This window comes from Desmodus rotundus, chromosome X (genome assembly GCF_022682495.2).
Source record: "Desmodus rotundus isolate HL8 chromosome X, HLdesRot8A.1, whole genome shotgun sequence".
Classification (NCBI taxonomy): domain Eukaryota; kingdom Metazoa; phylum Chordata; class Mammalia; order Chiroptera; family Phyllostomidae; genus Desmodus; species Desmodus rotundus.
In genome coordinates, this window is record NC_071400.1 from 5,162,604 (window position 1) to 5,190,349 (window position 27,746).

General features: G+C 39.8%; 1 pseudogene; it reads left to right on the top strand.

Moving 5' to 3' along the window:
- The first annotated feature begins 19,393 nt into the window (after positions 1 to 19,393).
- LOC112300038 (putative transmembrane protein 217B) overlaps positions 19,394 to 27,746 on the top strand; it is a 30,942-nt pseudogene continuing 22,589 nt past the window's right edge.

A 27,746-nucleotide genomic window follows, 5' to 3' on the forward strand; every position in this document is an offset into this window, starting at 1 on the left:
GCCTGGCTTATTTCAGTTAGCATAATGCTCTCCAGCTCCATCCATGCTGTTGCAAAGGGTATAAGCTCCTTCTTTCTTTCTGCTGCGTAGAATTCCATTGTGTAAATGTACCATAATTTTTTGATCTACTCATTTGCTGATGGGCACTTCGGTTGCTTCCAGTACGTGGCTATTGTAAATTGTGCTGCTATGAACATTGGGGTGCACAGGTTCTTTTGGATTGGTGTTTCAGGGTTCTTAGGGTATAATCCCAGCAGCTATTTAAATTTTTTTAAAGCAGGGCCAAAGCCATACAGGCCAACTAGAATGACATGCTTTACTTTTGCTAGAATAAATAAATCAGTACAATAATGCTAAGCTATATCATCCTAATCAGGATTGGACTGGCAATTATATAGAACTTTATGAATCAAAATTGTGGAAGTTATTTCAAGAACTGCCGTTTCAAAGGGAGAAATCTCTTAAAGATATCGCATTTGTGAATAAAAAATGATATAGAACTTTAATAATAAAAATTCAGGAACTATAATTTTAAAAAAAGAAAAAATCCAATGAATATTTTCTTTTTTTTTACTGCTTACACTCACTAATTTTAAAATTATTTTCAGGTGTAAAGCATAGTGATTAGAGTATCATATACTTTATGAAGTGTTTCCCTTGATATTACTAGCATTTACCTGGCACTGTACATTTTATAACTTCCAATCTGTACTTTTTAGTCCCTTTACCTTTTTTATCCAGTCCCCCGAACATCCTCCCCTCTAGCAACCATCAGTCTGTTCTCTTATCTATGACTCTCTGTTTTGTTTATTTATATTGTTCCTTAGATTCCACATATAGGTAAAATCATATGGTATTTGTCTTTCTCTAACTTTCTCTATTTCACTGAGTATAATACTGTCCAGGTCCATCCATGCTGTCACAAATAGTCATATTTTGTTCTTTTTTATGGCTGAGTGTTATTCCACTATACATATGTACTACCATGTTTTTATCCATTAATATACTGATGGGCTCTTGGGTTGTTTCCATATCTTGGCTACTGTAAATAATGCAGCGATGAACATAGGGATGTATAGATTCTTTCCAGTTAGTGTTTTGGATTTCTTCAGATAAATCCTAAAAGTGGAATTGTTATGGGAGAAACTCCCAGAAACTTGGTTCTTCTGGCCAATGCAATAAAGAATTAGAGATCAGCGAGTGTATTAGCATGCCATCCAGGTTTATTGGTGATCCGTTCTCATGGAAGAGAATGGGCCTAGCTAAGGTGGGGTGGGGGCTGAAAGGCATAGTTTCAGGGTGAAGCAGAGTAAAGGCAGCAATGGTAAGGGTAGCCAAAGACTGGGGTGACAAGCACAGGGGTGGTGAGGGCCAGGGTAGCACGTGTGGCCAGAGGCCAGGTGGCCCTGCCTGGCAGCCATAGAGCCAAGCCTGCCAAGCCCCAAGTCCTTTGTCCTGAGGACTTACATAGTTGATGGGCTGAGGGGTGAGGGGGAAGAAGTTACATGTTGATTGACAGGTAAAGGTGGTGGTAGCTTTCTAGGACAGGGCATGAATACCCAAAGGTATTAATGAGCTTCTTCCTTTAAGTGCTACATGCCCTTTCGGCCTTTCAGGTCTTGGGATGAAAGCACAATTTCAAAGGCCTTCTTTCCCAGATAGTGGAAAAGATACATAGAATTTCAAGGACTACTGGGTCAGTGGGTAGGACATGCATCCCTTCTCCTTCTTGCCTTTGTTTGCTATCTTTCCTACCTAACAGAATTTGCTGGGTCATAAGACAGTTCCATTTTTAATTTTTAAAAAGGAACCTCCATAATGTTTTCCATAGCTGCTGCACCAGTCTGTATTCCCACCAACAGTTCATAAGGGTTCCCTTCTCTCTGTAGCCTTGCCAGCACTTGTTGTTTGTTTATTTCTTGATGATAGCCATTTTTACAGGTGAGAGATGATGTGTCATTGTGGTTTTAATTTACATTTCTCTGATGATTAGTGACATTGAGCATCTTTTCATATGTCTATTGGTCATCTGTATGTCTTCTTTGGAGACCTGTCTATTCAGGTCCTTTGTCCATTTCTTAATTGGATTTTTTTTGGTGTTGAGTTTTATGAGTTCTTTATAAATTTTGGATATTAACTTCTTTTCAGATGTATCATTGGTGAATATGTTCTCCCATTCTGTGTGTTGTCATTTTATTTTGCCGATGTTTTCCTTTGCTGTGCAAAACCTTTTTAGTTTGATATAATCCCATTTGTTTATTTTTTCTTTTGTTTCCCTTGCCCAAGGAGATATGTCAAAAAAAATATTGCCGCAAGAAATATCTGAGATTTCACTGCCTATGTATCTTCTAGGAGTTTTATAGAGTTGAGTTTTACATTTAAGTCTTTAGTCTATTTTGAGTTTATCCTTGTATATAGTGTCAGAAATTGGTCCAGTTTTACTTTTTTCATGTATCTGTCCAATTTTCCCAGCACCATTTATAGAACAAACTGTCTTTACCCCATTGTATTTTCTTATCATTTTTGTCAAATATTAATCAACTTTATGGGAGTGAGTTTATTTCTGGGTTCTCTATTGTATGTTCTTATCTCTTTGGTCAAATATTAATTGATTTTATTTATTTCTGGGTTTATTTCTGGATTCTCTGTTCTGTTCCATTGGTGTATATGTTTATTCTTATACCAGTACCATGCTGTTTTGATTAATATAGTCATGTAGTACAGTTTGATGTCAGGTAGTGTGATACCTCCAACTTTGTTCTTCAAGATTTCTGTGACTATTCAGGATCTTTTGTGGCTCCCTATAAATTTTTGTATTATTTGTTCTAATTCTGCAAAACACACTATTGTTATTTTGATAGGAATTGCATTGAATTTATAGATTGCTTTGGGTAGTATGGACATTTTAACAACATTAATTCTTCTTTGTTTTTTTATTTATTCATTTTTAGACAGGAAAGGAGGGAGAAAGAGAGGGAGAGAAACATTAATGTGTAGTTGCTTCTCACATACCCCCATCTGGGGACCGGACCTGCAACTCAGGCATATGCCTAGACTGGGAATTGAACTAGAGAACCCTTGCTTCACAGGTTGGCACTCAATCCACTCAGCCACGCCAGCCAGGGCAACAACATTAATTCTTCCTATTCATGAACATGGTGTATGCTTACATTTATTTGTATCTTCTTCAATTTGTTTCTTCAGTGTCTCATAATTTTTTGCATAGAGATGTTTTACCTCCTTGATTAAATTTATTTCCAGGTATTTTTTTGATGCAATTGTAAATGAGGTTGTTTTCTTAGTTTCTCTTTCTAATAGTTCATTAGTAGTATATAAAAATGTAACCAGAAGTGGAGTTGCTGGGTCCTAAGGCAGATCCATTTTTAATTTTTTGAGGTAACTATACTGTTTTCTAAAGTGGCTGCCCCAATCTGCATTTACACGAAGGTTCCCTTTTCTCCTCATCCTTGCCAACACTTGTTTATTGATTTATTGATGGTAGCCATTCTGACAAGTGTGTGGTGATATCTCATTGTGGTTCTAATTTTGCATTTCTCTGATAATTAGCGACATTGAGCATCTATTCATATGTGTAAAAATGGTGAAGCAATTAAGAAAAAAAAACCCTCATAGACACAGACAATAGCATGGTGATTACCAGAGGGAAAGGGGAGTCAGGGGAGATTGAAGAAGGTAAAGAGGGGATAAATGGTGATGGAAGAAGACTTGACTTGGGGTAGTGAACACACAGTGTAATATACAGATGATGTATTATACAATAGAATTATACACCTGAAATCTATATAATTTTATTAAACAATGTCACCCCAATAAATTCAATAAAAATACAACTGATTTCTAGATTTTTTTTGTGTCCTGCTACTTTACTGAATTTATTTATTAGTTCTTGTAGATTTTGGTGAACTCTTTAGAGTTTTTTATATACAATATCATGCCATCTGCAAATAATGGCAGTTTTACTTCTTTCTTTTCCATTTAGTTGCATTTATTTCATATTTGATTGTGGTGGTAAGAACTTCCAACACTATGTTGAATGAGACTGGTGAAAGTGGACATCCCTGTCTTGTTCCCAAACTTAAGGAATACATTTTTACTTTTTCCCCATTGAATATGATGTTAGGTATAAATTCGTCACATGAGGCCTTTATTATGTAGAGATATGTTTCCTCTATTCTCACTTTCCTGAGAGTTTTTTATCATAAATGGTTACTGGATTTTGTCAAATGCTTTTTCAACATCTATTGACCCAGGAATTCCGCTGCTAGAATTATACCCTAAGAACCCTGAAACACCAATCCAAAAGAACCTATGCACCCCAATGTTCATAGCAGCACAATTTACAATAGCCACGTACTGGAAGCAACCTAAGTGCCCATCAGCAAATGAGTGGATCCAAAAACTATGGTACATTTACACAATGGAATACTATGCAGCAGAAAGAAACAAGAAGCTCCTACCCTTTGCAATAGCATGGATGAAACTGGAGAGCATTATGCTAAGTGAAATAAGCCAGGAAGTGAGGCACAAATACCATATGATCTCACCTTTAACTGGAACATAAGCAATAGAAGGAAAAAGCAAACAAAATATAACCAGAGTCATTGAAGTTAAGAACAATCTAACAATAGCCAGGGCGGGGGTGGGGGGTGCGGGCGGGGACAGTGGGTAGAGGGGATTACAGGAACTACTATAAAGGACACATGGACAAAACCAAGGGGGAGGGTGGAGAGGGGGGAGGGAGGTGGGTTCAGCTGGGGAGGGGTGGAGGGATGGGGAGAAAAGGCATACAACTGTAATTGAATAACAATAAAAAAACCAATATAATTATTGATTATGCTATTACAGCTGTCCCATTTCCCCCACTTCCCTCAACTCCATCCTGCCCACCCCCTCCCTCCCACATTCCCCCCCTATAGTTCATGTCCATGGATCATACTTAAAAGTTCTTCAGTTTCTACATTTCCTACACTATTCTTACCCTCCCCCTGTCTATTTTCCACCTATCATTTATGCTATTTATTCTCTGTACCTTTCCCCCCTCTATCCCCCTCCCACTCCCCTATTGATAACCCTCCATGTGATCTCCAATTCTGTGGTTCTGTTCCTGTTCTAGGTGTTTGCTTAGTTTTCTTTTGTTTTGGTTTTAGGTGTGGTTGTTAATAACTCTGAGTTTGCTGTCATTTTTACTGTTCATATTTTTTATCTTCTTTTTCCTAGATAAGTCCCTTTAACATTTCATATAATAAGGGCTTGGTGATGATGAACTCCTTGAACTTGACCTTATCTGAGAAGCACTTTATCTGCCCTTCCATTCTAAATGATAGCTTTGCTGGAATAGAGCAATCTTGGACGTAGGCCCTTGCCTTTCATGACTTGGAATACTTCTTGTCAGCCCCTTCTTGCCTGTAAGGTCTCTTTGGAGAAATCAGCTGACAGTCTTATGGGAACCCCTTTGTAGGTAACTGTGTCCTTTTCTCTTGCTGCTTATAAGATTCTCTCCTTCTGTTTCATCTTAGGTAATGTAATTATGATGTGCCTTGGTGTGTTCCTCCTTGGGTCCAGCTTCTTTGGGACTCTGAGCTTCCTGGACTTCCTGGAAGTCTATTTCCTTTGCCAGACTGGGGAAGTTCTCCTTCATTATTTGTTCAAATAAGTTTTCAATTTTTTGTTCTTCCTCTTCTCCTTCTGGCACCCCTATAATTCGGATGTTGGAACGTTTCAAGATGTCCTGGAGGTTCCTAAGCCTCTCCTCATTTTTCCGAATTCTTGTTTCTTCATTCTTTTCTGGTTGGATGTTTCTTTCTTCCTTCTGGTCCACACCGTTGATTTGAGTCCCAGTTTCCTTCGCATCACTATTGGTTCCCTGTACATTTTCCTTTGTTTCTCTTAGCATAGCCTTCATTTTTTCATCTAGTTGTCGACCAAATTCAACCAATTCTGTGAGCATCCTAATTACCAGTGTTTTGAACTGTGCATCTGATAGGTTGGCTATCTCTTCATTGCTTAGTTGTATTTTTTCTGGAGCTTTGATCTGTTTTTTCATTTGGGCCATTTTTTTTTGTCTTGGCGTGCCTATTATGTAAAGGGGCGGAGCCTTAGGTGTTCACCGGGGCAGGGTAATGCTGGTCACTGAGCTGTGATGCTGTACGTGGGGGAGGGGCCGAGAGGGAACAATGGTGCCTGCTCCACTCTCCACTGGATTTCAGTCACTCCCTCCACTTCCCACAATCAAATTGGGCCCCTTTGGTGCTGATTTCCTAGTGGGTGGGCTTGTGTATGCTCTAGGCCCCTGTGGGTCTCTCCAATGACCTGTCCTGTGAGGCTGGGAGTTTCTCCTGCTGCCGCCCAACCCCCACGGGTGTTTTTAATCAGAGGTTTGAGGCTTTATTTCCCAGCGCTGGAGCCCTGGGTTACATGGTCTGCTTCGCTCCCCTCCGTTCTTCCAGGTTTATCTATGCGCGAATGTGGGGCCGCGGGTGCTACCCGCTGCTCTGCCTGCCCTGTTATCCACCACTCTGAGTCCGGCCCTCTCGGTTTATCTGTGTGCAAATGTAGGGCCGCAGGGTCTGCTAGTAGCCAGACTGCCTGCCCTGTTCGTCCCACACTCTGCCAGTCTCGGCCCACCATGGCAACATAAGTCCTCTCCGCCCCGGCTGCCCATCTCTGTCCCTCCTACCGGCCTGAATGAATGTTTCTTTTTTATCTACTTGGTGTCAGACTTTCTTGCTGTTCGATTTTCTGTCAGTTCTGGTTGTGTGAGGAGGCGCAGTGTGTCTACCTATGCCTCCATCTTGGTTCTCTCAGCCTGTACCATAGTTTTTTTGGAGGTTAATTTATTTTATAAATAAATGATGAGAAATCCACTGTTTTTCTTATTGACCTTTTCACATAGGTAATGTCTCATTTATCTTGGGCTGTCTTTAAATGTTTTTCCTTTTCTTTAGTTTTAAGAAGCTTAATTATGATGTGTCTTGTCATGAATTTCTTTGGGTTTGTCCCATTTGGGGTTTCTCACTATCTTGTATCTGTAAGTTTGTGCCTTTAGTCAAATGTGGAAAAATTTCAACCATTATTTCTTCTAATGCATTTTTAATCCCATTCTCTTTTTATTCCTTTCTGGGTCTCCAATGATTCATATGGTGTACCCTTTGTTATTGTCCCCCAGTGTCTGTTCATTTTTGTCTGTTTTTTCTCTGTTATTAAGTTTGAGTACATTCAATTGATCTTTCCCCAAATTCACTAATTCCATGTTCTGCCTTTTTCACTTTACTATTGACCTCACCAAGGAAACTTTTAATTATTTTTGTATATAATTTCCATTGAATTATTGAGCAAAAGTGTGTCATTTTATTGCTTTTGCTTCCTATATCTATTGAAATTTCCTTTTCATTTTTTCAAGATAATGATTAATTCTCCTTTCAAATGGCTTTTTAAAATCCTTGTAAAATAATTTCAACATGTGATTTATTTTCATGTTGGCATTAATTAGCTTTATTTTCTCATTCAAGTTGTAATTTTTTGGTTATTGTTATGATGCATGATTTTGTAAATTGTATCTTGAACATTTTGGCTATTACTTTAAGAAACTTAAAACAATATTTTATTTATTTATTTTTAGAGAGAGGGGAAGGGAGGTAGAAAGTGAGGGAGAGAAACATCAATGTGCAGTTGCCTCTTGCACACACCGCCCCCGCCCCCAACTGGGGACCTGGTCCGTAGCACTGGCATGTGCCCTGACTGGGAATGAAATTGGCAACCCTTTGGTTCGCAGGCCAGCACTCAATCCACTGAGCCACACCAGCCAGGGCACTTTAAGAAACTTTTGTTCTTGCCATGGGTGGTGTAGCTCAGTGGTTTGAGTGTGGGCCTGCGAACCAAAGGGTCTCAGTTCGATTCCCAGTCAGGGCACATGCCTGGGTTGTGGGCCAGGTCCCCAATGGGGTTGGTGCATGAGAGGCAACCACACATTGATGTTTCTCTCCCTCTCTCCTTCCCTTCCCCTCTAAAGATAAATAAGTAAAATCTTTAAAAAAATGAAATGTTTGATCCTGTTTAAATATTTAGTTTTAGCAGGCAGATTCCCTATTTAGCTTTAGCATGTAGGTCCTGGCCTACTTTTGTGGCAGTGATTTTGATGGCAGCTTAATTTTCAGAGCCTTTGTGGTATTATTTTGGTTGGGCTTCATTTGGTCCTGGCCAATGCTGCCCAAAGTGATGATATGTGTCTTATCAGGCAGGACCATTTGGTGTCTCTCTTTGGGGTAGGGGAGACTTAGGATCAGAAAGCAGCAGGACCAGAGAGCCTTTTTGGCCCCCTGGACTCATTTTTGATAGGAAACCTCTGCTTATAGAAGATGATAGTGTTCCCCAAGCTAGATAATGACTGTGGCAGGGTCCCTTGTGTTATTTCCACATGGCTGCCCTGGAAAGGCCAATGGGACAGAAAGACCTTTTGGGCCATGGTCTGGTTCTGGTAGGGGTGGGGCGGTGAACAGCAGAGGTAGGGAGATGAGGATGTTGTCATCCTCCACCCTTCATCCAAACTTCAAGAGGTTTTGACATGTGATTTTGGTTAATAACCCCTGATCTCTGATTCCTGAAGCCCTCCCATCTGTGATTCTGTGAATGTTTGCAAGGAGAATATTGGCCTTTCAAAGGAGACTCTGGGGAGTTAGAAAATTTAATTTGAATGAGATTCTCCTTTTTCATTGTGCACCAGAGCAAACAGGAGTATAAACATTCACAAGCAATGGAAGCTGACACTTTGTGATCTGTAGCGCAGGCTGAGGATGGTTCTACACAGATTTCACAGCATAATTATTATGCTGCTTTAAAGACTACCATGAAGTTGATTGAGATCAAGGAATGTAAAGTGCTTTGTGTATGCTGTCAGCTGAAGAATTAACAAATTGTAAAACAACAAATTTAAATTCTCCATGTCAGAATGGTGATGAGGAGGTGGTTGTGTCATACAAAAGTGCTGGACAGGAATTGGAATCATGTTAATGGCATGGCTATAGTGTGGGCACATATCACACAATATTGATAAGACCAGTTGTGTACTATGCATTTATACCTCAATTAGTAATGTCCTCATATTTGGGGATTCTTAAATGTTTCTGGGTATATTTCCTCAGAATATCAAATGGTTACTGTATAGTCATAAATTTGCTCATTGAATATGGAATCAGAGCTCGGGAAGTTTAGTGAGTTTATGAAATGTTCCTGAAGTAGCTACAGCCAAATTATGATGACTTTGCATAGTAACTCAGAATATGTGAAATTTCAGGGCCTATGTATCCTTTCCCCTTCCAGTGCCCTACTAGCTTTTGTGTCTTTTCTTAGCATCTGTAACAGAGAGGCCCCACCCCATACTCACTCCACCCCAACTTCTAAGCCCCTTTTTAATAGACACGTTTTTTAGATAAATGCGTACAATCAGTTGTTTTCCTGTTGTCCTTTAAGGCAGATGATTTAAGCTAGAGTGTACGAAAACACAATTTTTTGTGAATCAACATTTTTCTAGGGAGCAGGACCATAGCTTCTGCCCAACTCTCAAAGGGGTCTGTGATCCACAAGTTTTAAGATGACAAATTTACTTCCTTCTATTCAGAGCTCTCAGAGGGCTCCTAACTAGTGCCCAGGATAATACAGCTAGGAAATAAAGCTCCTGAGTTTTGAACACAAAAGTACTGGGGTGAAATGAAGGTTAGAAACCATTCCTGGGCAAAAGCCCAGGTCACTTTCACAAACCATTGTTCTAGAATGATAATGATGTGGGGGCATCTTGCCAGGTGCTGGCTCATCCTTCCTCCTTTTCATATAGGACTAGGCCTGGGCAGCCTCAGGTTTCCCGGAATATTTATCAGACTTGTATCTTTCTCAAACTGAAATGTTTTCAGCCTCCTGTGTTAGAGATCTCAGCATTTTCAAGGACATCATTAGGTCTATCTCCCCTTTCTTAGGATTATATAAAAGATTCACACACCTATTGTAACATCAGATGCCTTTCAAATTTTCTCTGGAAACAACCAACATGATGAGATGTTGCTATTTTAATTTGTTTTCTTGTGAGTTTAGCTTTTTCTTTGATTCTTAGAATGTCAGAGCTAGAAGGATTCTGAGACAGAAGAGACCCTTTTTAAAGTTAGGGACAGGAAGAAGCTTGTCTATGGTAAAAAAAACAAAACAAAACAAAACAAAACAAAACTGAGTTAGTATAAGATCAGACAAAAAACCTGAGTCCTTGACTCCCAGTCAAATGCTTATCAACAGATGAGTGGCACAGCTCTTTACAAACATTCCCTCTTTACTGTGTTCCATTCCCCACTCATCCCCCATGAACCTGTAACTTGTGTTAGCTGCTGGTGAGGGGAGAGGTATCAGAGGGGCAAACAGAAGGGTAATGAGTATGAAAGGATGGGTCAAGGAAGTAATCATGGTCTGGCCAGTGGGCTTCCTTGGGCTAACCAAGTTTACCTTAGTAGGGCATTAGACTTCCATCTTGTAGAAGTGAGAGAGTATAGTTACTCCACCCAGCTGGCCACAAAAACCCTTGGAGGCCAACACAGTGAGCAGGAGACTGAATAAGATTTCGTAACAATTAGCATAGATATTTCCATTTTTAAACTCCACACGTGCTAGACCATGTGAGAGGTATGTTAAATATATTTGACTCATTTATTTTCCCTACATTCTGGTAGGTAAGGACTGTTAATATCTCAATGAAAAAACTCAACTCTCAATTAATGATCTGATCTGTTCAAGGTTACAGAGCCAGTAAGTGCCAATGTTGAATCTAATACCTGGAGTACTGACTTCAGTGAGCATTTACTTTCTCTATAACAAAAGCTATCATTGATTGAATTTTACACTCTGTCTCAGGCACTGTACTAGGCTCTTGGATATAGTATTAAAATATTTACAGTAAACCTATGAATTAAGTATTGTTATTTTCATTTTATAGAAAGAACAGAAATTGAGGGGTCAGAAAGTAAATGTGACTTGCTTAAGATTCACTTAGCTAAAGTGAAATAAGCCAGGAAGTGAGGGACAAATACCATATGATCTCACCTTTAACTGGAACATAAGCAATAGAAGAAAAAAGCAAACAAAATATAACCAGAGACATTGAAGTTAAGAACAATCTAACAATAGCCAGGGCGGGGGTGGGGGGTGGGGGCGGGGACAGTGGGTAGAGGAGATTACAGGAACTACTATAAAGGACACATGGACAAAACCAAGGGGGAGGGTGGAGGGGGGGGAGGGAGATGGGTTCACCTGGGGTGGGGTGGAGGGATGGGGAGAAAAGGCATACAACTGTAATTGAATAACAATAAAAAAAAAAAGATTCACTTAGCTAGTAAATAGTTTGTTTAGGATTTTAAACCAGGTCTCTCTGACCTTAAAGCCCATATTCTACACCATGCTGCCTCTTTTAGAGATATGGAAGCATGATACAGACAGAGTAAATGAGGCTTTCAAAGGAGAGATTTCTCTTGATGGCTTCAGGGACAGCTTAAATATCTTACATGTTCAATCTATGATATTATAATTCTAGGAGGCAAGAACAAACTAAAGGTACAAGATCAGTTATCTGATATCTGAATATCTGAATATTGAGGATGTCCGAATTCTAGAGAACTGTCCAGTCCTCCAGCTCTACACTATATTGTAGAAACATATGGACAATTAAATTGGGACATATTGGAAAACTGAAGAAATTCTCACTGAGATCAAACTAAGCTGGGACCTCTTAGACTAAGTATCAACTTCTCTGCTGGGAAAGATATGCCCAATTGTGCTTCCAGAGACTGCTGCCTTGGTGTGAATTGTTGTAAATAAGGAAACTTATTGCTGGTTTTCTGTCACTTCTATTCAACTGACTCTTTTCATCCTATAAAACAGTGTTACCCCAGTTTGTGTAGGATGAGTCCAAATCAGATAGATGCCACTTGTGCTCTACCTCTCTTAGACTTAACCTGCAAAATAGAGAGCTAACGCCTTGCTGCTGGTCCATAGATTTCCATATTTATGGTAAGTCCACCCCTTTCAATTTCTTCAGGAACCTCTGGTTTTTAGTATAATCAACTCTAAAATTTTGGGTGATGAGTGTATGGACTATTTATTAGCTTGGTAGCCTTTGATTTGCACCTTTTTGTCCCAGTACCCTAGCCTAGTGCTTGATCCCAAATAGTGCTCAGGAGGTATTAGATAAATGAATAAAATCAACTTAACAAAGCACTTTCATGTATTTTGTCTAGTAGGCAGGATGGGAAAAACATAAGTTCAGGACTTGACCAAACCTCCAAAGTCAGCTCATCTTGATCCTACCTGATTCCTTATAAGCATTTCCACCCAACCGGTCTTTCATGCTCTGCTTGTACACTTCCAGTTACAGGAACTCATGAGTAGACAGCTTGCTCCCAAGGTCTTCTTCATGTTGAATGAACTTGGTCTCTCTGTGGCTTCTACTCATATGTTGTAGTTCCTTAGTACCACACACACTGTCTATTCTGCCAGCCTCATCATGAGACCCCGAGCTTCCAGTTCATTCAATAATTCCACACAGAACTTGGGATCTTGCTTCTTCTTTACTAACCTCTCCTCTGTGCCCACTGTACTATTTCTGTATGAGTTTTTTTTAATATATTTATTGATTATGCTATTACAGTTGTCCCATTTCCCCCCCCCACTCCACTCCATCCTGCCCACCCCTCCCTCCCACATTCCCCCCCCCATAGTTCATGTCCATGGGTCATACTTATAAGTTCTTTGGCTTCTACATTTCCTACACTATTTTTACCCTCCCCCTGTCTATTTTCCACCTATCATTTATGCTACTTATTCTCTGTACCTTTCCCCCCTCTCCCTCTCCCACTCCCTTATTGACAACCCTCATGTTCTAGTTGTTTGCCTAGTTTGCTCTCGTTTTTGTTTCATGTGTGGTCGTTAATAACTGTGAGTTTGCTGTCATTTTTACTGTTCCTATTTTTGATCTTCTTTTTCTTAGGTAACTCCCTTTAACATTTCATATAATAAGGGCTTGGTGATGATGAGCTTCTTTAACTTGACCTTATCTGAGAAGCACTTTATCTTCCCTTCCATTCTAAATGATAGCTTTGCTGGATACAGTAATCTTGGATGTAGGTCCTTGTGTTTAATCTTGGGTAATGTAATTATGATGTGCCTTGTTGTGTTCCTCCTTGGGTCCAGCTTCTTTGGGACTCTCTGAGCTTCCTGGACTTCCCAGAAGTCTATTTCCTTTGCCAGATCAGGGAAGTTCTCCATTATTTGTTCAAATAAGTTTTCATTTTTTTGTTCTTCCTCTTCTCCTTCTGGCACCCCTATAATTCGGATGTTGGAACGTTTCAAGGTGTCCTGGAGGTTCCTAAGCCTCTCATCATTTTTCCAAATTCTTGTTTCTTCATTCTTTTCTGGTTAGATGTTTGTTTCTTCCTTCTGGTCCATACCATTGATTTGAGTCCCAGTTTCCTTCTCATCACTATTGCTTCCCTGTACATTTTCCTTTGTTTCTCTTAGCATAGGCTTCATTTTTTCATCTGGTTTTCGAACAGATTCAACCAAGTCTGTGAGCATATTGATAACCAGTGCTTTGAACTGTGCATCCGATAGGTTGGCTATCTCTTCATCGCTTAGTTGTATTTTTTCTGGAGCTTTGAAGTGTTCTGTCATTTGGGCCATTTTTTGTTTGTTTGTTTGTTTGTCTTGGTGGGTCTGTTACTTTAAGGGGCGGAGCCTTAGGTGTTCACCGGGGCAGGGTAATGCTGGTGGCTGCGCTGTGACGCTGTACGTGGGGGAGGGGCCGAGTGGGAGCAATGGCGCCCGCCTCACTCTCCTCCGGATTTCAATCTTTCACTCAGATACCCACAATCAAACTGGGCCACTCTGGTGCTGGTTCCCGAGTAAGTGGCCTGTGCACACTCTAGGCCCCTGTGGGTCTCTCCAATGACCTCTCTTGTGAGGCTGGGAGTCTCTCCTGCTGCCGCCCCAACCCTCAGGGGCTCTTTCAATCAGAGGTTTGAGGCTTTATTTCCCCCGAGCTGGAGCCCTGGGTTGCACGGTCTGCTTTGCTGCCCACCGTTCGTCAGGTTTATCTGTGGGCGAATGTGGTGCGGCAGGGTGCTACCCGCCACTCTGCCTGCCCCACTCTCCGCCACTCTGAGTCCGGCCCTCTGGGTTTATCTGTGCAAATGTGGGACCGCAGGGTCTGCTAGTGCTCGGACTGCCTGCGCCATTTGTCCCACACTCCGCCAGTTTCAGTCCCACCACAGCCACACTGAGTCCTCTCCACCCTGGTGCCCGTCTCCGCCCCTCCTACCAGTCTGGATGAATGTTTATTTTCTATTTCCTTGGCGTCGGTCCCCCTTGCTGTTCGATTCTCTGTCAGTTCTGGTTGTGCGAGGAGGCTCAGTGTGTCTACCTACACCGCCATCTTGGTTCCTATCTGTATGAGTTTTAAAAAATGCGGAACAGAGGTGGAAATAGAACACCTGCCGAGCAGTGCAGAATAGAAAATAGCCCCTGCCTGTTAAGATCTCAACCCAGCTACCACTCACACTTCAATAGTACTCCTGCCAAAACTGCAGCAACCAAAGGTACAACGCATGAGGTTCTAAAAATGGTTCACTTGGCAAAAATGAATGAATGAATAAATACATCCCAATATGAATTCAGTATCTTACCATATGTATTGGAATTAATCCTACATACATACATTAAGTCAGCAATACTCAAGACTAGATATTATTCGGTAGAATAATGTAAGGGCTGTTAAAAGCATAAGTGTTTGGCAATTACACTTCTGGGAATTTGTTCAGAGAAACTCCAAACACTAATTGTAAAGAATATATTCACTCCTATATTCATTGCAGCATTATTTACAATAGCCAAGATTTGGATACAGCTTGAGTGTCCATCAGTAGGTGAGTGGATAAAACAGTTATGGTACATTTACACAATGGAATACTACTCATCCATAAAAAAAAAAGAAAATTTTACCCTTTGTGACAGCATGGATGGACCTGGAGAATATTATACTAAGTGAAATAAGCCAGTCAGAGAAAGACAAATACCATATGATCTCACTCATATGTGGAATCTAATGAACAAACTGAAGTAACAAGAAAATAAAGACAGACTCATAGATAGAACAGGCTGACAGCTCTGGTGGGGCCTGGGGGATGGAGGGATTGAGCAAAAAAAGAGAACTCATGGACACAGACAACAGTGTGGTGATTGTGGGGGAGGAGGATGGATGGAGGTGGAAGAAGGTGTATAGGGTGTATAAATGGTGATGGAAAAATAAATAAAGTAAATAAGTAAATAAGTAAATAAATGAATGTTTGGGTTCCACCTCTCAGAAGTGCTGATTTGCCCGATCTGGAGCTAGGCTTGGGCAGCAGTATTCCCTCTGTCCTGCTACCCATAAGTCAAATGTCACATAGGGTTAAAAATGAATGTTTTAAGACTTAAGTTGGACCAGCACGATTCAGTGGAATCTTTGCAACAACCTGGCAATGTGTTACATGCCCCATTTTACAGATGAGGAAACTGAGGCTCAAAGAACTAAAATGATAGTAGATGGCAGAGCCAGAATTTTACCTTAAGGCTAACTGTATCAAAGCCCTACAGCTGCCTCTTATAAAGCCTTAGGAGGCCTTAGGAGCCCAGCCAAAGGAGGTCTTAGGGCTCAGGGACAGCTGAACTGTGCCTCATAAAATGAATAGAAGTTTCCTATACTATAAAGTACTCAGCAATATACCATAGTCATTGAGAGCATAGCTGTAGAAGCCAATAAATTGTCTTGATTCATTTCTTAGTTTTACCACTTGCTAATACATGGGCAGGCTAGGTAACTTTTCTTGGTCTCACCAGCTATTCTAATGGCAATAATAATGATATCTACTGTGCAGGGTTATAATTAGGACTAAATGACTTAATATTCATAATGAATTTAGAACAGTATATAGTGTGATAAAAGCTAAATATATTATTGGAAAATAATTAAAATTAGAAATGTATATTACAAAGTCACCTCATATTCCTGTTGCTGCCACTTTTGAAGACATGGTCCTGATTAGTATAAGCAGTGTAAAATGGGAGAAATGCTGCTTCAATATATAAAACCACAATAAAACATCAGACCCGATAAGGCAACCAAGAAAATGATGGTGGCCCCATAGCCCAACAGTTTCCCAAAGAAAGTGAACAGACAATAAGTGAAAGGGAAGCTCTGCATGAGAGAGAAAGCAGAAAGCAGAAACACTAGGCTCGTAAAGATCAAAGTCTGACTTTGTCACTCAGATTAAATAATGAGGTTACTAAGATAATTAACCCCAAAGCCTTGGTTATCTAAGGGGAGAGAAGTGGCATGACTGGAGCCACAAATTAAAACCTTTGGTAGAGTTTATAATAACAACTGACATTTACATAGAATTTTATAACTCAAAACAATTATCTAGCATGTAGTGAGCCCTCAGTAAATAAGAGTTTTATTGTTAATATTTCATTGTTACCCTTACAGATGGGGGGGCGTGGATCTCAGAGACGTACAGGGACTTGTTCAAGGTCAATACAAGCAGCGAATTGGGCAACAAGGGCTGAGAGCCTGTTCCACTGCCTGACTCCAAACCTCCATTCTTTCCTACATACAGTTTTCTTATATTTTAAAAGACTGAAACAAGCCAATGTGTAACTAATATCCCCCCAATTATAATATACTACAAGGTTTTCATAGATATTCTGTGAGAAACAAAACATTTCCTTGGCCACGTAATCTTGTAAGTACTGGGCTAAACATTAAACAAATTTCTTTATGAAAAGACTCTTCAGAGTCATTAAAATGTGCTGTTTGTTATGAATATCTACAGAAGGACTAGAAAATGTAGGCTTTCCCAACATATTGACCATGGGACCTTCTGTTCGTGGAATACTTTTTGGTACTTTCCAGAATTCTAATGTATAGAATGCAGTTTGGGAAACATTGCTCCAAATGCCTTCAGATTTGCTAAGGGAAAGTCTACCAGCATTTTTATTTTTAAAAATATATTTGATTGATTATGCTATTAAAGTTATCCCAATTTTTCCCCTTTGGATCCCTCCACCTCGTACCCTCATACCCTCTAGCAATTCCTCCCCACTTAGTTCATGTTCATGGGTCATGCATATAAGTTCTTTGGCTACTTCATTTCCTATACTGTTCTTAACATCCCCCTGTCTATTTTGTACCTACCAATTTAATGAAAGTTACATTAAGTGAAATAAAGAAAAATCTATAGGGAACCAACAGTGAAGGGGATGAAACCATGAATCAAATCAACAATTTGGAACATAAGGAAGTAAGAAAAAAACATTCAATCAGAATAGCAAGAATTAAAAGAGAATTTTAAAAAATGAGGATAAGCTAAGGAGCCTCTGGGACATTTTCAAACATACCAACATCTGAATCACAGGGGTGCCAGAAGGAGAAGAGGAAGAGCAAAAGACTGAAAACTTATTTGAAAAAACAATGTAAGAAAACTTCCCTAATTTGGTGAAGGAAATAGACATACAAGTTCTGGAAATACAGAGTCCAAACAAGTTGGACCCAAAGAGGATCACATCAAGACATGAAATAATTAAAATGCCAATGGTTACACATAAAGAAAATCTTAAAAGCAGTAAGAAAAAGCAGAGAGTTACCTACAAAGGAGTTCCCATAAGACTGTCAGCTGATTTCTCTATCAGCCTTTTTAAAGTGAACACTCTCACTCCTCAACTGGTAGTCATGTTCTACAGAGGTGCACAAGGATGGAATGCCAGAAGTTTTAGGATTAGACTGGGTTCATAACAAAGAAGTGTCAATTAGCCCTGGCTACTGTGGCTCAGTGGGTTGAGTGCTGGCCTACAAACCAGGGGGTTGTTCGCTTGGTTCCTGGTCAGGGCACATGACTGGGTTGAGGGCTAGATACCCAGTTGGGGGCATGTGAGAGGCAACCACACATTGATGTTTCTCTCCCTCCCTTCCCCTCTCTCTGGAAATAAATAAAAATTTTAAAAAAGTGTCAATCATGTTCGAAAGCCCATTATGTTTCCAAAAGCTGGATCATTACATCAGGAAATAATGCCAAGTCAAAACAAGTAAGGAATACAAAATCCAAGGCAGTCATTTTTTTTTTTTTAGTTTCTGTTTTCTTTTGGCTCTTCTGGTTAGGTGTTTTTGCTTTCTTATATTCCAAGGTGCTGATTTGATTCTCAGTTTCATCCACTCTACTGTTGATTCCCTGTAAATTACCTTTTATTTCAATTAGTGTATCCTTTATTTCTGCCCGGTTATTTTTCATGCTGTTGAGGTTCTCACTAAGGTCATTGAGCATTGTAATAACCAGTGTTTTGAACTCTGCATCTAGTAGGTTGCTTGTCTTCTTTTTGTTTAGTTCTTTCTCTAGAGTTTTGTTCTGTTCTTTCATTTGGGTCATGTTTCTTTGTCTCCTCATTTTGGGAGACTCCTTGCATTTGTTTCTATGTATTAGGAAGAGCTTCTCTGTCCCCCAGGCTTGGTAGAGTGGCCTCATACAGCAGGTGACCTGTAAGGTCCAGTGGCACAGCCTCACCTATTGCCCAACCTGGATGCTCAAGGCGTGCCCCCATGTGGGCTGTGTACACTGTTCTATTGTAGTTGAGCCTTGATTGCTGTTGGAATGAACAATGGAAAGGATTTACCTAGGCCAGTCAGCTGTAAGGGCTGCCTCTGACCACTGACCACTGACCACTGACCTCTGACCACCTTGGAGGATGAGCTGTGAAAAGGCCCATCCCACAGAGAAGGACTTACTTCAGCAGGGCTGTGGTGCCCACTGAATTCACTCCTTGAGTGTGTCACTTGTGGAGATGGTTGAGTGATGGTACCTCAGTGTGGCCTGAAGCTGACTACTGGGTGCACAGCTCTGGAGTCTCCTGGGAGGTGTATGCCCAGGTCAGCCACCACTGGTGTCCTGTAAGAAGCCATCTGGCATAAGATACAAAATGATCTGCAGATGGCTGCTACTTGTGCTGGGTTTAGAGGTGCATAGGAGAGGCCAAACTGTGCTTGTGCCATGCTTTGGGCCACTTAGTGAGAGGAGAGGTATGGGGCTTACTGAGGCCAGATGCTACATGTTTGAGAGAATTTAGGAAAATCTGAAGCATGAGCCAAGACAGGCCATTCATATGGGAAAGCCACTAAAACAGCTTGGGTGGCCCTGAAATTTTGGTGGGGTGGGGCCTTAGCTAATCACTAGGGTGGAGCAAAAAGTGTGAGCCAGGTTGATGGAGTCTCAGATATGGCACCCACCTGTAGGCTCTGTGAGGGAAGGGCTCAGAACAGGGAACAATGGCCTCTGCCAGCACTTCTGGTTGGGAGAAAGCTGCCCCTCCAGCCCTCACCCTGATGCCAGATAATTCAGTTCCTCCCCGTATGTCTCTAGTGCCTTTCAAGCTGCTGCTCCAGTGCTGGAGCTCAGATGGAGTGTGTCCAAGTAAGTTTGTGTGCATTACATTTAAGAGAAACTGCCTGGGACTTCAAAAGTTTCCATCTTACTCAGCTTCAATCCCCACTGGTTTTTACAGCCAGAAATTATGGGGACTTCTCTTCCTGGCACTGGAACCCTGGGCTGGGAGGCCTAGTGTGGGCCTGGGGCCCCTAGGTTCTCAGGGAGGTCCTCCAAAGCTGAGATATCCCTCCAATTTTTATCCGCCACACGAGTGGTGAACCAGCCAGTTCTGCTATCTCTGCCCCTCTTACCAGTCTCAATGTGGTTTATTCTTTAATTCCATAGTTGTAGGACCTCCATTCAGCTTGATATTCGGTGGTTCTGAATGATGGTTGTTCTGTAGTTTTGTGTAAGGAGCCTCTGGGACAACATCAAGTGTACCAACATTTGCATCATGGGGGTGCCAGAAGGAGAAGAGAAAGAACAAGGAATTGAGAACCTATTTGAAAAAAATAATGCAAGAAAACTTCCCTAATTTGATGAAGGATATAGACATGCAAGTTCAGGAAGTACAGAGAGTCCCAAACAAGATGGATGCAAAGAGGGCCACACCAAGACACATCATAATTAAAAGACCAAAGGTTAAAGATAAAGAGAGAATCTTAAAAGCAGCAAGAGAAAAGCAGGTAGTTACCTACAAGGGTGCTCCCATAAGACTGTCAGTTTATTCCTCAAAAGAAACTTTGCAGGACAGAAGGAAATGGCAAGAAATATTCCAATTTATGAAGATGAAGGCAGTCATGAGTAACAGAGCTTAGCAAGAGGAGCAGGTCCAAGGGAACATCAGGAATGTTTCTAGGGCCAACCCAAAGTAGCTTTGTCTAATTGTTTAATTTAGTTTTACAGTCAGGCTTGATAAGAGTGGAACTGACTCCACTGAGAGAGGGCACCTCTGATCAAGGGAACTTTGGTATTTGAGGTCTCTACTGGGAAAGATTCCCGAAGCTTTTGACTTATGGCTGATGTAAGAACACAAAATGAGAAATGGAATCATGAAACTTCCTTATATACTATTTATAAAATCTAAAATGCAATGTGTACAATAAGTGTTTTTGGCAACCCTGTGCCCACCTAACCCAGCAGGTACATTTTTGGCTCTATATAGTACAGAGAACAATTCCAACTACTTTCGCTTCTTCTGCTATGGTTTAGTTCAGGCCCACATGACTTCGTACTTGGACTCTTAACTATTTTCTTGTTGTCTACTTTCCTCTCCCAAATGTATTTACTACACTTTTATCAGGGTATTGACCACCATAGTTTTACTACATGAATTTCTTGTTTAGGTGTGTCATAATTGCGTTCTGGGTTTCTTGGGATATCTTTTAAGTATCTCCTTTGTCCCAACCTTGCTTTCCCCACAGCATCTTCTAACTCCATCCTACTGAAACTTTGTAGTGTTTTTATTTGATTTTATCTTTGTTTATGTTCTATTAATGTCTGGAATGCCCCACCTCAAGCTAGTTTGAACAGTCCTTTGTGAATTGACAACTTCTGCTCATCTTTCAAGTGGTCTCCATGTCCTTCCTGAAACCTTCATTACTCCTTCCTCTTTCTCATGTCCCACTGTTTCTTGACTGAGTTCTCCCAAAAGTGTTCCCATACTACTCCATGCTCATCTTCATCTTTGCACTTTTCATACCCTATGAAGTGTTTTTCTCTGCGAACCTGTGTCATTTATTACAATTTGTTCTTCCTTAGAATGAGAGTAGGGACACAGGTGGGTGGCTTAAGCCAGTAGGTAAACTCTCCTGCTCATCCCTTTGGCACCAGCATCTATCATCACCTAGCCTACCGCAGTTTTATTTTAATTTAATGAAAACTATGTGTATCTCGGAAACTAACTTTCTATTTTTTAGAGGGAGGAAGGATGAAAAAATTTGTAGTAAGAAGTATAACATTGTGTTCATTAGAATTCCAATGAGGCTAGGGAGAGCAGACTGGCCTAGCAGGGTTGTTCCCAGAGAGAGGAACAAACAGAGTGACAGTGATAAAAGTAGGTTTCCCATGAGACTGAGTCTTGTGGAGAAGTTCACATTTCATATCTATAAACCTTCTGACAAAGGGCCAAATCAACACAGAATGCATGGCGCGGGAGTGGAGAGAAGAGTGAATTTCAGTGATAACTCCTCATCTATATTTTAAGATTTAAATACAGAATATTTAAGACATTCTCACACATAAAAATTATTTTACATTGATATAAATATGTATAAATATCAATACATATTTAACATAAATAGTAGACTAAAATATTATATAAAATATAAAACTAAGAAATATTCTTATTTTTTAAAAAATCCACCAACTTCACATTATCTGGAAAAATGATTACTTACTTTTGAAGTGCCCCCTAAGTGACCACCATAGAGAGTTTAAAGCACATTTAAACCTATATTTTAGGTTCATAATGTGCTTGAAGGAGGGCACTTTTTAGAAGGGCAGACCATCCTGAACATATCTTACAAATTTGATGACAATCTGGCTAACAATATTTTCCCAAAATGTAGTTGCAAACACAAAGATTAAATTTTTTGATTTATATAAATTTATCTTCACAAGAACCATATACAAATACTTTTATCATCTGCTTTTATATAAGGAAACTCAGACTCAGTGGTGTGAAATAATAGAATTTGAACCCTGGCATATTTGATTTATTTTAAATTTATTGTTATTCAGTTACAGTTGTCTCTCCTGTTTCCCATTGCTCAACCCTACACTGCACCCCACTCCCACAGTCAATCGCTCCCCCCCATTGTCCATGCCCATGAGTGTTCTATTCATATTCCTTTGCTTGACCCTCTTCTTTCCCCTGTTATTCCCTCCCCCCTCCCCTCTGGTTGCTGTCAGTTCTTTATTTCCAAGTCTCTGTTTCTATTTTGTTCATTTGTTTGTTTCGTTGATTAGGTTCCACTTACAGGTGAGATCATGTTTGAATTCTGAAGCTATCATACTGTATCTTCAACTATGTTTGTCAAATTTGGTCTTATACTGCACTCTCTTCGAAAAATGGAATTTTTCAAAGCTTAGCTGCTTGAAAATCTTCAACAGGCTTAATCCTTTTCTATGGTGTCTTCTATTGTTTTTATTAGGTTGTGTAGGGCTTTCTCCATCTAAAAAACAATAGGTTGTCATCTGCTTTTGTGACTAGACTTAACTGTTCTAGACTTTTTTGGAAGTCTGGGATTGTTGATACCTCTGTTCCTGATTTAGAATTTGCCACTTTTATTCCTCTGGACATCCAGAAAGTGTTCTTTTATTTCATTTCTTCTCATGCTCAACTCCTGTCTCTTTTCCACCCCTATCCTTACCTCCATCCCCACCCACAACTTCAAAATATTTCAGAAATATCTCAGACACAATATTACTTACTTCACACTTCTTAGCATGCAAGAACTTTCATAATTTGTCCCAAACTTGTCTCTCTAGTCTCATTTCCCACTACTCCTTCCCTCCACACACCCTACCCTCCAGCTATACTGAACTCACTTTTCTCAAAACATACCAAGTCTTTTCATGCCTCTTCCAGGAATGCCATTTCTTTCTTTCTCATGCAAACTACAACTCATTATTCAAGGTCTAACTCAAAGATTGATTCATCTGCCTGCATTCTCTCTTCCTGCACTCCATCATGCATTATAGGTCTTCAGGTCCTCGTATGTAACTGATGGTGTCAAATGTGTTTCAGAATTGAATGTTTTGAATTTTAGAAATGTAACATGGTGACTTCATTGTCTGTTATGCATCCTTCTCATTGGGGCCTATAGAAACAACACATTAAAATGCTTTAATATTTCAATAGTAAAACATATAAAAAGTAACACTAATTGGACCAAAGTTTATACATAATACTGCATCAGATCAAATCAGGTTTTGCTTCCAGATGAGCTGCTTTTGGCTTTCAAAGTGTTTTGAACTTTTAATTGTGAATAGAGAACTTCAGACTTTGTATTGCTGAATTAAACATATCAAGACAAAGTAGAGTTCATCCCACAAAAGCAATAATGAGTTAATATTTAGGACTATATTAACAAAATGTACCATTTAATAGCTCAAAAGGGAAAAAGGATATGTTGACTCAACAGTTTTTAAAATGGATTTGGACAAAGTCTAACATGTGTTGCTTAATTCTAAGATAAAGAAATGTGTGGCTCCATACCATATATATGCCTCGATCATTCTTAATGGTATAACATTAAAATTATTTTCATTAAAAGGAACAGTACATGAGAGCACTTACTTAACAGTGTGATGGAAGTGTTAAGCAATTCAATTAGACTAGAGGAAGAAATAAAAGTTATAAATATTTTTAAATAACCTTCATTTCATTTGCAGAAATATAAGATTGTATACCCCAAAAGACAAATTCCTAAAAATTATTCAAAGCAAAAAGCTAATTCAGTAACATTGCTTGTTACAATTTTTTTACATAAAATCAATAGCTTTCCTATATGAAGTCAGATGAAAATATAATATTGTATATCTCATTAATAATAGTAATAAAACGATAAAATTCTTAGCAATAAACACAAAACGTATAGAACCTATAAAAAGAGAAAAGCTTTTCTTATTAAATCATTTTTTAATTGTTAAAAATTACAGTTGTAAACTCTATTACAGTTGTCCCAATTTTCCCACTTTGTCCTTCTCTGCCTATCCCACCCCCTGCTCCCACGGTCCATCCCCACATTGTTGCTCATGTCCATGGGTCATTCATACATGTTCTTTGTCTAGTGCCTTCCCCTTCTTCCTACCAATATCTCCCTCCCTTCTCCCTTCTGGTCACTTTCATTCTGTTCCATGTTTCCATGCCTGTGGTTCTACTTTGCTTGTTAGTTTATTTTGTTCGTTAGATTCCTCTTATAGGTGAGATCATATGGGATTTGTCTTTCAAGGCCTGGCTTATTTCACTTAGCATAATGCTCTCCAGTTCTGTCCATGCTGTCGCAAAGGGTAGGAGCTCCTTCTTTCTCTCTGCTGCATAGAATTCCATTGTATAAATGTACCATAGTTTTTTGATCCATTCATTTAATTTAGGTTGCTTCCAGTACTTGGCTATTATAAATTGTGCTGCTATGAACATTGGGTTATTTTGGATTGGTGTTTCAGGGTTCTTAGGGTATAATCCCAGCAGTGGAGTTGCCAGGTCAAAAGGCAGTTCCATTTTTAGTTTCCTGAGGAAATTCCATACTGTTTTCCACAGTGGCTGCACCAATCTGCATTCCCACCAACGATGTACTAGGGTTTCCTTTTTCTCCACATCTTTGCAAGCATTTGTATGTTGATTTGTTTATGATGGCCATTCTGACCGGTGTGAAGTGGTATCTTATTGTGGTTTTACTTTGCATCTCTCTGATGGCTAGTGATGTTGAGCTTCTTTTCATATGCCTCTGGGACCTCTGTATGTCCTCCTTGGGAAAGTGTCTGTTCAAGTCTTTTGCCCATTTTTCAATTGGGTTGTTTGTCTTCATGGTGTTGAGTCCTATGAGTTCCTTATATATTTGGCCATCAAACCTGAAGTCCTAGAGGAAAACATAGGCAGGAAAATTTCAGATGTTCCACACAGCAATATTTTTGCCAATATATCTCCTAGAGCAAGGGAAATAAAGGAAAAAATTAAACAAATGGGACTACCTCAAACTAAAAAGCTTCTGCACAGCTAAAGAAACCATCATCAAAATGAAAAGGGAACCAACTTTATGGGAAAACATATTTACCAATGACACCTTGGATGAGGGTTTGATCTCCAAAATATATAAAGAAAAAAGGGTTTAAAAGAAGATATAAGTAAATGGAAAGATACTACTGTATCCATATATTTTAATATAATATTAATGTGATTTACAATAAAAATACTGATGATGATTTCAGAGGGAATTTGAAAAAAATGCCAATAAATTTCATATGCAAATATCTAGATATATTCTGAACTAGAAGAGTAATATGATGATGAATATGACAGTAAGGGAGGGAGAACAGGATGAAGTCAGCCTTATTAGATATTTTGTTTTAAATAGCATATTATGAACCTATAAAGATTAAAACACTTTGGTGGTGGCAAATAAGTACATAAGGCAGTGGAACAAAATAGAAAGTACTAAAATAAATCTGAATATTCCTGGAAATTTAGCATATTTTAAAGGTTATACTTATGATCAATGGTGGAAAGCATGTTTGTTTAACAAGTGGTTTGGAGAAAACTGACGAGTTGAAAAAAAATTAATTATTTACATCAAAATAAATCCCACGTGTATTTAAGATAACATAAAAATTCCATAAGAAGACATTAGTAAATATATTTATTTATTTATTTAGTAAATATATTTTATTGATCATGCTATTACAGTTGTCCCATTCCCCCCCCCATTTATTCCCCTCCACCCTGCACTCCCCCTTCCACCCTCATTCCCCCCCTTAGTTCATGTCCATGGGTCATACATATAAGTTCTTTGGCTTCTCCATTTCCCATACTATTTTTAACCTCCCCCTGCCCATTTTGTACCTACCATTTATGCTTCTTATTCCCTGTACCTTGTTCCTATTCTCTCCCACCCTATCCCTGCTGATAATCCTCCATATGATCTCCATTTATGTGATTCTGTTCCTGTTGTTTGCTTAGTTCATTTTTGGATTTGTTTTAGGCTCAGTTGTTGATAGTTGTGAGTTTGTTGTCATTTTACTGTTCATATTTTTGATCATCTTCTTTTTCTTGAATAAGTCCCTTTAACATTTCATATAATAATAGCTTGGTGATGATGAACTCCTTTAACTTGACCTTATCTGGGAAGCACTTTATCTGCCCTTTCATTCTAAATGATAGCTTTGCTGGATAGAGTAATCTTGGATGTAGGTCCTTGCCTTTCATGACTTCAAATACTTCTTTCCAGCCCCTTCTTGCCTGCAAGGTTTCTTTGGAGAAATCAGCTGAAGGTCTCATGGGCATTCCTTTGTAGGTAACTGTCTCCTTTTCTCTTGCTGCTGTTAAGATTCTCTCCTGATCTTTCATCTTGGGTAATGTAATTATGATGTGCCTTGGTGTGTGCTTCCTTGGGTCCAAATTCTTTGGGACTCTCTGGGCTTCCTGGACTTCCTGGAAGTCTATTTCCTTTGCCAGATTGGGGAAGTTTTCCTTCATTACTTCTTCAAATAAGCTTTCAATTTCTTGCTCTTCCTCTCCTCCTTCTGGCACCCTTTTGATTCAGATGTTGGAATGTTTGAAGTTGTCCCAGATTCAACTTCAGGCTCTCCCCATTTTTTTTTTTGTTTTGTTTTTGAATTCTTGTTTCTTCATTCTGTTCTGGTTAAATGTTTATTTCTTCCTTCTGCTCCAAATCATTGATTTGAGTCCCAGTTTCCTTCCTTTCACTGTTGGCTCCCTATACATTTTCTTTTATTTCACTTTGCATAGCCTTCACTTCTTCCTCTATGTTGCAACCATACTCAACCATTTCTGTGAGCATCCTGATTACCAGTGTTTTGAACTGTGCATCTGACAGATTGGCTATCTTTTCATTGCTTAGTTCTATTCTTGGAGCTTTGATCTGTTCTGTCATTTGGGCCATATTTGTTTGTCTCAGTGGCCCCTGTTACATTGTAAGGGGCAGAGCCTTAGGTATTCACCAGGGCGGGGCAACCCAGGTAGCTGTGTTGTGGCTCTGTATGTGGAGGAGGGATCCTAGAGGGAACAATGCCACTTGTTAGGCTCACCGCCAGCTTTCAGTCACTTCCCCCACTACCCACAAGCAAATTGGGCTCTTCTGTTGTTGATTCCTGAGTTGGTTGGCTTGTGTACATTCTAGGACCCTGGGGGTCTCTCCAATGAGCCCTCCTGTGAGGCTGGGAGTTACTCCCGCCACTGAAATTCCCACAGGATTTTACAGCCAGAATTTTTTAGGGTTTATTTCCCTGTGCTGGAACCTTGGGTTGCTCAGTCTGTTTTGTTCCACAGTTGTTTTTCTTGGTCTATCTGCACACAAATGTGGACCTCCTGGTCTGCCAGCCACCACCTCACCCACCCAGTCCTCCAGCTGCTGCCTTGGTTTGCATCCCCTCCACCCCAGTTGCTTGTTTCCACTGCTCCTACTGGTGTGGATGAATGTTTCTTTAACTTCTTGGTTGTCAGAGTTCCATGCAGCTCGATTTTCTGGCAGTTCTGGTTGTATTTTGTTTTTAAATTTGTTGTCCTTCTCT